Source organism: Myotis daubentonii, chromosome 15 (genome assembly GCF_963259705.1).
Source record: "Myotis daubentonii chromosome 15, mMyoDau2.1, whole genome shotgun sequence".
NCBI lineage: Eukaryota > Metazoa > Chordata > Mammalia > Chiroptera > Vespertilionidae > Myotis > Myotis daubentonii.
Window position 1 is genome coordinate 13290216 of NC_081854.1, and position 10629 is coordinate 13300844.

Consider the following 10629-nt stretch of genomic DNA (forward strand, 5'->3'; position numbering starts at 1 on the left):
TCCAATGCCCTAGGAGCTGTATCGGTGAAGAAATTGCTTCGGCATATGTCTGAGATTTTGTTGCCTTTGGATTTTTCTAGTATTTGTATGGTTTCCCATCGTATATTTAAGTCCTTTATCCATTTTGAGTTTATTTTTGTGTATGGCTAGCACCATTTTTAAAGAATTCATCTTTATCAACAGTGACTACGCAACCTTGGATCACTAGCTGACTGCCCTGGGGGCCTTAGGAGAGTCCAGAGAGAGGAGAAAAGCTGCTCCTGGCAGCTCCTCATCCACCAGGGATTAGCCCAGGGGGTTCCTTCTTGGAGTTGATCAATAACAGATGCCTCCTATTCGAGCAGCTTCCCTATCCCAAGGTTTAGTCAGATGCTGTGAATATTTTACGGTGAACACACTGACAACCCGCAGCCAAGTATTCATCATACTTCATTGAGGGGAAGCCAAGGCACAGGGAGATACAGGCACTAAAGCGGAGTCCCTCAGACCATGAGCAGCTGATCAGAGTTACCTTAGGTCTGTCTGCAGCCAGAGCCCTGTCCTCTCCTCCACCCCAGGGCCCTGTTAGGTGTCTGTGGATCCCTAGACCAACCATTAGGCTTCCTCAGCTCATAGGTATATATTCTGGTCTGGGGAGTGAAAGCAAATGAAGAACTAATGAGACTTTCAAAATTGCATCAGAGTACATGGATCTTTTTCACACCTCCTTCCAGTACCCAACTGGAATAAACCTAAATTGGGGGCACTTCCGGTCAAGATGGTAATGTAGGTAAACACAGTAATTGCCTCCTCTCTCAAACACATTAATATTACAACTAAACTACGGAATACGAGTGCAGGACCCATGTATGGCTTTTTCTCAGTAAACACTCATTAAATGGATGAGGGAAACCACACAATGGAATCCTGTTACCCTGTGTGATACTTTTGGTTGGAGCATGTTCCTTATAGACATGAAGGCATTGGTGTCAGCCTGGGAGGAGGCCACCAAGTGCCCAGGGATGTCCCAGGATCAGTTCTTTACCCAACTTACAGCCAAGAGGGAGGACAGGAACCTGACTACAAGGGGTCAGCTTCACTTCATTCCCAGAAAATCACAGCCCTCCCCATTTCCACCTGTGAGTGACATTTCATATTCTTGGGGCCTGAGCAGCAGCCTGTGTTCTTTGTCTTCTCACAGAGCCCTGACCTGGCAGACACTCTGGATCCTCCGCCCCTGGTAGAGATACTAGCTGGGGAAAAGGCAGCTCACCAGACCCCAGAATACCAGAAGATGAGTCCCCATCCCAAAGGTCCCTGGTCTGATACAGCTGGCTGTGGTTCCTGAAGACATCTCACCAGCCCATGGTGTTTGGAGGAAGAAATGGCACTTCCTGTGCAGGATGGGACAGGAGAACCCAGGATCCATGGTTGCTTTCATTTCAGAGGGGCTGAGGGTCCCACAGGGGCCTCCCCTCCCCTAACAGAGGAACTCACAAGAAGCCCTGGTTTGTTCTCCATGTGGAGCTGCTCCAGATCTTGGTCCCTTTGGAGAGGCCTAGAGCAGATGACTGACAGGAACACAGATGACTTGGATGCAACATCTCAGAGCTGTGATGGGAAACACACACAGCTTTCTGGGGACCAGCCCCCTAGGTCGGCACCCGCTCCCAAAAGCCTCAGGAGAGCCCTCATCAGGACCTTTCTGTGAAACCTTGGGGGCAGAAAGCTCCTCCTGTCACAGTACATCCCCCTGGGAGACAGTTCTCCTCACACTCAACTCATAATACTCTGGACAATGCCTGTCTCTCACTGGGCTCACCCTGTCCTGGGATGGAGTCAGGAGGCCTGGAACCCACAGTGATTGGGTCCTAACTGACTGGTCTTTCAGCCTGCAGGTCAGAGCCCACCTCTGTCCAAGGCACAGCTTCAGCTCCCACGCCTGGTGGCTGGTCAGCTTCACTGGTGCAGCACCTGACATTGGCTGCAGATCTCCTTCTGACCTCCAGGGGGTAACATTGAGATACTCAGCAGGGAATTCACACATGTACCTGGCTTTGGCTAAGGAGGTGGAGAAGGAGTCTGATTTCTATCCGCTGGTCTAACAGACCCTCTGGGCTTCTCTCCTATGTCTGCTGTGTCCCACCTGTCCTTTCTAGGGATTGTTAACAAAAAATAAAGCTGCACAGTAAACCTGACAAGCTTAGGTGGCCACGTTCAGGCCTAATAATCTCATTGGCCAGAAGTAACCACACAGAATGATCTGGTCACAAATGCTCAACTGGGCAGGTGATGGCAGGTAGTCATGTCCCAGGCCTACAGCTTCCTTAGCAAAGATCAGATTTTATTTAATTGAGCCCTGTTCCCTGTTTTAAAGCATGATAGATAACATACCTTTCACTTGTTAGAGTAATTTTCTTTGCTAGACCAATTGAAGGCGGAGCCTCTGGCATCAGAGTAGAAGACCTCAGAGCCCTCAAGTTCTGGGTTCCCTGAATTCCCGCTCTACATAATGTTATTTGTCCTGATCCACTCACGTACAAAAAGTGTTTCTTCATTCTGCCTTTTAGCCATCCCTAGAGATTTCCTTGCTATACTTTCTCTCACCTCCTAATGGATTTCAAGACACTTTTTTTCATCTTCTCCTTTGATTATAATGTATAAAATAAGCTTCAAAACTGCTTATCTTTGCAGGATTTGAGACATTGTTTCCAGGCATATGTTTTCAGTTTGGCTCAGATAAACTCATAAAAATTCTCCACAGCTTTGATCATTTCTTACTTTGACAGGGTCTAGGACAGGAGTGGGGCACGTATGGCCCACGGGCCATTTGAAACCCATGAAATCGTTTGGTCTGGTCCTGCCAAGGCATTAGGGGTGAGTTAATTAAAGGTTTGACCAAATACGGCAGGTTAATTTTTAAGTTGATAACTCTGTATGGCCTGCGAATGATGTTATAAACATCCAAATGATCCTTGGCAGACAATCCCCACTCCTGGTCTAGGAGCACCTGTTGTCATAGGGTTTTTGTGCTGCTCCCTACCCCATGCCTGGCACCACCCATGGGCAAAGCAGGGTGACCCCAGGAGAGTCCCCCAGGCAGAGGACAGAGGCTGCCCTAAAAGTCAGGGAGCACATGGACAGGCTCAGCTAAATAGACATGGAGAGGGGAGGTCTCCCAGAAGCCTTTCCCTGAGGACCAGGGAGCCCATAGCCACCTGACCTCCCACCACAGTCCTCTCTTCCCAGACACACAAGACACCTTCCTCTTCACACCCGGGAACTGCAGGTCTTGGGTCTCTGTCCCTGGAAGCAAAAGTCAGGCTAGTGACCACCTGAGATAGAGGGAGGGTCCCCTCTGCAGTCATCACCCAGCTTGACCCCTTCTAACCCCCAGTCACCTCTGTGGCCGTCCTGCTGGGAGGAAATCCAACCTTCCCAGTGCATCTGAGAACAGGGGGCAGACCCGGTGCCCAGCTGGGTTTCTGTGTCACAAGCAGAAATAATCCCCAGGTTTGTGGCCCGTGGGGCTCTCTGTGTGGTGCTGACAGACCCAAGGCCAGGACACAGCAGAGGCCTTGCTACGGCATGTGGGCTCCACAGGCCAGTAAGATCCACCTCCCCTGAGAGCTTGTCAGATGCAGAGTCCCTGGTCCAGCGCACACCTGCAGAGTCAGAATCTGCATTTTAACAGGATGTGGAGACCCTCACTGTGCACAGGAGAGGGGCATAGGCATCCCACCCCGCATCATGGGATCTCATTCTGGTTGGGCACCCACCTTTGCTGAGCAGCCTTTCTAAAATGTCACCCGGGCATCGCAATCTTTACAAAGTTTCACAGGTGATTTGGTGTACCGTGGTGGTGACATCCCTGCGACAGGTTTTCCTGAGGTGGCTCCAGAATTCTCACTCTGAAGGGAAAAGTCAAATGTGAAAGAGAGAGGACTATGGGGGAGGCTACTGTGCACCTGACAGGGAGCTGTGGGGAATGACCAGGAACTGGAGGCCCCAGGCTAGTGCTTTTCCAAGCACGTGTGTGTGTGTGTGTGTGTGTGTGTGTGTGTGTGTGTGTGTGTGTGTTCAGAGACTTAGCAGTTCCCAGAGAACTGAAATTTAAAGAGACAATAAACTGAAAGGAGGAGTGTTGCGTCCGAGCCCCTCTGCCAGGGACTGGACCTTAAGGGTGCCGGTTATTAGATTGAGAAGACCTATGAGCAGTTATGGGTATATAAGAGAGTCTTTATTGCAGTCCAAGTAGCCGTTGCTAATATAGTAGCTCACAAAGCAGTCCTTGCTAATACAGTAGCAAACACAGGAGCCATTGCTAACAAAACAGCCTGACCAAGCAGCCGCACACCGGCTGGTCAGTAATACATCTTCTCCATAATGCAGCCTCCGACATAGGAGCTATACAGGAGCCATCCTTAGAGCTACAGCCGTACTAAGCAGCTGTCGCATACTGGCTGGTGAGTAACATACTTCTATATAAGTTCAAACAAGCTCAGACACAGGAGGCTTTTTGCCAAATAGTGACCTCAGTACTTGGGTTATATAGAAGGACACACTTGCCCAGGGCATACAGTGGAACTGCTGTGTCCTTGTTCCTTCTTATGGCAACCTGGCCTTGAACATCCAGATTAGGATTCCCACACTCAGAGTGGCCTTGAACATCTGGCACACTCTAGATAGGGCCCCCACAAGGGGACAGGGGTGGCAGAAATGAGGGGAGGGAGAAGGAGAGTCCTGGGCACAGACCGTGCCCCTGCCCATGTGACCAGGGGAGTGATCTTGCCTCCGCGGAGGCTCAGCACATGGGGAGGAGGGACAGCATATCCCACCTCTTATGACAGAGGTGCCTGGGAGCCTTTCTGGAGCTCCAGCTCTTCTCACAGAGGAAGGGACAGAGCAGGGGCAGGCGCACGGAGTCCCCCTCAGCCCCTACCTGCAGAGGACTTGTCCCCGGCAGGGGATCTTGCTAGTGAGTAAGGAGGAGACAATCCCTGAGGATGGAAGAGAGCATGGGAGCCAGAGACTGACTAAGAAGTCCTGGGAAGCGGGGGAGGGGGCAGTGCTCTGACAGTGGAGGGAGGGCTTCTGTGTGGACCTGAGGGGAGAAGACAAGGGAGCTGAGTAGGACAGGGGAGGAGGCTCAGCTACAAAAAAGTTTCATGATCTGCAAGTGGAAGGGGGAAAGGAAAACCTTAATTGCTGTTCATTCCCCGGGTTAATCATCACTGATTATTGAATTTTGAACACTGATGATAATAATAGCAATTTTTGTCAAGTGACAACAGAAAAACGTAACCAGGGGTGCTAAACATTGTCCTTACCACCAACCTCAGAAGTGGGCACATGCACCTCCGGAGGTGCAGGACCCTGGGACCACACGATAATTCACTCACAGGCCTGGGCCCATCCCTTTGAAATTTAATTTTCCTGGCGTCCCCGTGTCCCAGTCTCTGAGGGGGGATAGGAGCCTAACCTGGGTGGGGGTCCTTTACAACCCAGAGGCAACCTCCTTTTAGGGTTTCATGAGAAGTTTTACTGTACTTTTGTGTAAATCCAATTAGCAAACACGGGAGCCTTCTGCTGTTTTTAAAATCTCTCTAGGGTCTTGTTTCAGGGGAGTTGAGATCAGTCTCACTGCCCTATTGCATGGTTTTGAATAAAGTCTTTCTTGCCTCTTTAAATTTGTCCGACTTCTGATCCTGTCATCTTGCTCACAGTGTCAATCCTTATCACATTTTCCCGTATTTGGCTACAATCCTCCAAATAAACATTTCCAACTTTCCTCCCTTATTTCTGATGTGGCAGCCACAGCAGATGACCTGACTGCCCTTCTGGGTCTGAGTGTTACCTGGGAGCAGACTTGCAAAGGTGAACTTCAGCAGTGACCTGATCATCAACGGTGTTCTCGTTCTACATTCATTTTCAATTTACCTTCAAGGAACAAGATCACAGAGATTTTAAAAGCGATTCTTTCATGAAATTCAACAATTCCAGGAAACAGGCAGGTTTTTCTCACGTCCTCCACCCGCAGGCCTGCACTGGTCAACCCTGTTTACCTGGAGCTCAGGGTAGATATCAGTGTCCTCATTCTTGTTTCTCTTTGTTGTTTTTACAAACTTCACATGCCTGTCCTTAGACGCAGTGGCTCTCAACCTTCCTAATGCTGCGACTTTTTAATACAGTTCCTCATGTTGTGGTGACCCCCAACCATAAAATTAATTTCGTTGCTATTTCATAACTGTAATTTTGCTACTGTTATGAATCATAATGGAAATATTTGATATGCAGAATGTATTTAGTCGACCCCTGTGAAAGGGTCGTTCGACCCCCAAAGGGGTCGCGTCCGACAGATTGAGAACCGCTGTGAGAGTTCACAACCAGACCTGGGACATGGGAACAAATGTCTCCTCTGGTTCTGTTTCCTTTCCTGCTCCCTGTGACCTCTGGGGTATTTGCTAAAATCCTTCAAGACCATGACAGAGGTGAATTGTATGTAAGCAGAGGTGACCCTAGACAGAGGCTAGGAGCCGTGGAGGGGTAGGGGCTGCTAAGAATCAGGACGAGAAATTTTAAAACCTGAAGTGTTTTTGGGTGTTATATGAGCTCAAGGGAACCTAAGGGTGCCCTGCAGGAAGGCTTTTTGGTGACTATCAAAATGGGGCTGAGGAATATGAGTGAGTGACTGACCTACCTGTTGAGGGAGAAGCAACTGGAGCTGGTGCAGTGAGGTGGGGTCCAATCTTGGATGGGCGTGAGTGCTGAGGCCCAAGTTTAAAAGAGAAAATAAGGTCTTGAAGACTTAGATTAGTGCCCTGACATTGGGACAAGAGGTAGCACCAGACATATAGGCTGGCAGCGGACATGGGACAAGGGGGAGAATGAGAGAGAATTCAGATTGGTAGTTTTCAGGGGTTAGGGCAGGGGTGGGCAAACTTTTTGACTTGAGGGCCACAATGGATTCTTAAACTGGACCGAAGGGCCGGAACAAAAGCATGGATGGAGTGTTTGTGTGAACTAATATAAATTCAAAGTAAACATCATTACATAAAAGGGTAAGGTCTTCTCTTTTTTTAGTTTTATTCATTTCAAAGGGGCCGGATCCGGCCTGCGGGCCGTAGTTTGCCCATGGCTGGGTTAGGGGGTGGAGAAAGAGGTAGAAACCTCTCAGTGGGAACATGGTTATGTTTGAGGTGATGAAAATGTTTTAGTACAAGGTAGAGGTGGTGCTTGCACAACATTGTGACTATACTAACTGCCACTGAAGTGTTTACTTTTAAACTGATAAGAACAGATACTACACTTGATCTTAGCCAAAAGGCCGAGAAGCGATGAAGTGTTTACTTTTAATTGATAAGTTTTTTGTTATATGAATTCCACTTCATAAAAATAATTATGCCGAATGAAAAAAGTCAGGCAAAAAAGAGAATGTAGTATGAAATTACATGTACTAGTATATATAATTCTGGAAAAGGTAAACTAATCTATTAAGAAAGACAGAAATTGAGCGACTGACAGGACTGTTGGGGTGGGGTGGGATGTAGAGAGAGGGTTTACAAAGGCACATGAGAAACTTTTGGGTGGAATGGACACACATGGAGTGTGTATGGGTGTCAACACTCATCAGATTGTATACTTTATATATGTGTGGTTTATTGCCTGTCACTTATAACTCAGTCCAGCTGTAATCAAGGCTGATGTTATGAATTGCTCGTGTGGTTGGGGAGAGGAGAACATTGTTTCTCTATCACTGCTGTTCCCAAGTGGCAGACTCTGGATGTGTGCCCACAGGAGTGCAATAATGACAACAGCTGGCCTTTCTCCAGCACACGCTGTGTACTGGGCACTTCAGGTCTATTAGCTCATTTAACCACCCAAATGAGTCAGTTTAACTCATTTACTTCCCTTGACTTTCCCACCTCCGGGCTTTTGCACCTGCTGTGCCATCTGCCTGGACCTCTTACTCCTGCCCCACATCAGCTCTAGCTTAGCCTGGGCTCTTGCTCTATTAGATGCCGCTCCTCAGGAAAGTCTCCCTAGTCCCTCAGTCTAGGTCAGAATCCCAGTTATGTGAGGTCATGACACTCCATATTTCACCCTTTCAACCATGATCACATGTGTAACTTCTTTACTCACTTATCAAAGAAGACCAACCTACTGTTCACCATCTGCTGACACTGCTCTAAGCACTGGGGGTGCAGGTGTGAGACAGAACAGACAAAATCCCAGTCCTCATGAACATGGCCTGCTGGTGGGGGAGGCGCCCAGTAACCCACACAGCAACAACAGTAATAATGTGATAGTACATTAGAGTGAAATAAGGGATGTGTGGGGTGTTTTTATTTCTTTCCATTTAAAATGTTTGAAGCAGCAAAAAGGAGGCAAGCTGGTTTGAGCAGACAGAGCTGGAGATGAGAGGAGATGGAGTCAGAGAGGGAGGGGCCATAGCTAGAAGTCTGGCTTCCCTCTGAATGACCTAAGGAGCCTCTGGAGGGCTGAGAGCACCAGTGGGCGTGAGTGATCTGTGTTTAGTGAAGGCATCCAAAATTTAGCCTTTCTGAAGTTCCTATTTTGAGATATTGATTTCAAACTTTTAAGAAACAAAACTCAGAAAGAACTTTTGACCCTCTCCTCATTCATGAGAAGAGATTTAGATAGAAAAACTTGCATATATATATATATATATATATATATATATATATATATATATATATATATATATTTGATTTCAGAGAAGAAGGGGGAGGGAGAGAGAGATAGAAACATCAGTCATGAGAATCATTGACTGGCTGCCTCCTGGACGCCCCCTACTGGGGATTGAGCCCACAACCTGAGCATGCGCGCTTGACTGAAGTGGAATCTGGACCCTTCAGTCTGCAGGTGGATGCTCTATCCACTGAGCCAAACAAGCTAGGGCTCAATGTCCTATAGTTTTCCAAGTATAGGACTTTTACCTCCTTTGTTGAGTTTATTTGTAGGTATAATTTTTTGTGTTGTTGAAATGGTAAATGGGATTGTTATTTAGTTTCTCTTTCTGAGAGTTCATTATTGCTGTATAAAAATGCCATCAAGCCCTAGCCAATTTGGCTCAGTGGATAGAGCGTTGGCCTGCAGACTAAAGGCTCCCAGGTTCAATTCTGGCCAAGGGCACATGCCTGGGTTGCAGGCTTGATCCCCTCGCCCCCAGTAGGGGGTGTGCAGGAGGCTGCCAATCAATGATTCTCTCTCATCATTGATGTTTCTATCTCGCTATCTCTCTCCCTTTCTCTCTGAAATCAATAAAAAAACATATTAAAAAAAAAAAGAAAAAAGAATATGGTTCCCTAAATGTTAAAAGTAAATAAATAAAAATTAAAATGCCATCAATTTCTGGCTGTTGATTTTGTATCCTGTTACCTTGTTGAATTCATTTATTAAGTCTAATGGTTTCCTGGCAGAGTCTTTAGGGTTTTCCATATACAAGATCATGTCATCTGAGAGTAATAAGGATTTTATTTTCTTCTTTCCAATTTGGATGCCTTCTATCTCTTCTTGTCTGATCTCCATGGCTGGGACTTCCAGTGCTATATTGAATAAGAGTGGTGAACGTGGACATCCTTGTCTAATACTTGTTCTTTTAGTTTTGCCAATTGAGTATGATATTGGCTATAGGTTTGCTATATATGGACTTTATTATGTTGAGGTATGGTTCCTTTATTCCCACTTTGCTGATAATTTTAATCAAAAAAGGATTCTGGATTTTGTTGAATGCTTTTTCTTCGTCTATTGATATGATCATGTGATTTTTATCTTTCATTTTGTTTATGTGATGTATCACATTTTTTTGATTTGTGAATATTGTACCAGTTCTGCATCTCTAGAATAAAACCCACTTGATGTATGATTTTTAAAAATATATTATTGGATGCTAATATTTTGTTGAGGATTTTAGCATCTGTGTTCATCCGGGATATTGGCCTGTAATTTTCTATCTTTCTTTGTTTTTAACTGATTTTGGAATTAGGATATTGTTGGCTTTGTAAAAAGAGCTTGGAAGTGCTCCTCCCTTTTGGACTCTTTGGGGAGGATAGGTGTTAGTTTTTCTTTGAATGTTTGGTAAAATTCTCCTGTAAATCCATTGGTCCAGGACTTTGGTTTGCTGGGAATTTTTAAATTACTGTTTCAATATCAGTTGTTATTGGCCTATTCAGGTGTTTTATTCTTCCTGATTGAGCGTTGGAAGATTGTCCATTTCACCCAGGTTGTCCAGTTTGTTGGCATATAGTTCAAAGTATTTGCTTATAATCCTTTGTATTTCTGTGTTGTCCATTGTTATATTGCCTCTTTCATTTCTGATTTTATGTATTTGGGTCCTCTCTATTAGTTTCTTGATGAATCAGGCTAAGGGTTCATCAATTTTATTTATCTTTTCAAAGAACCAGCTCTTGGATTCATTAATCTTTTGTACTATTGGTGCTTTTTTTTTGTTTTGTCTCTATGTTCTTTATTTCTGCTCTGTTCTTTATTATTTTCTTCCTTCTACTTCTCTGTTATATTCTTGCTGTTCTCTTTCCAACTAGTTTAGGTGTAGGATTAGTTTATTAGTGCTGTTTCTTGTTTTTTGAGGTAGGCCTGTAATACTACGGACTTCCCTTTCAGGACTGC

General features: G+C 45.9%; 1 pseudogene; it reads right to left on the bottom strand.

Moving 5' to 3' along the window:
* Positions 1 to 7203: 7203 nt before the first annotated feature.
* On the bottom strand, positions 7204 to 7318 carry LOC132217690 (U2 spliceosomal RNA; annotated as a pseudogene).
* Between the last annotated feature and the right edge of the window lie 3311 nt (positions 7319 to 10629).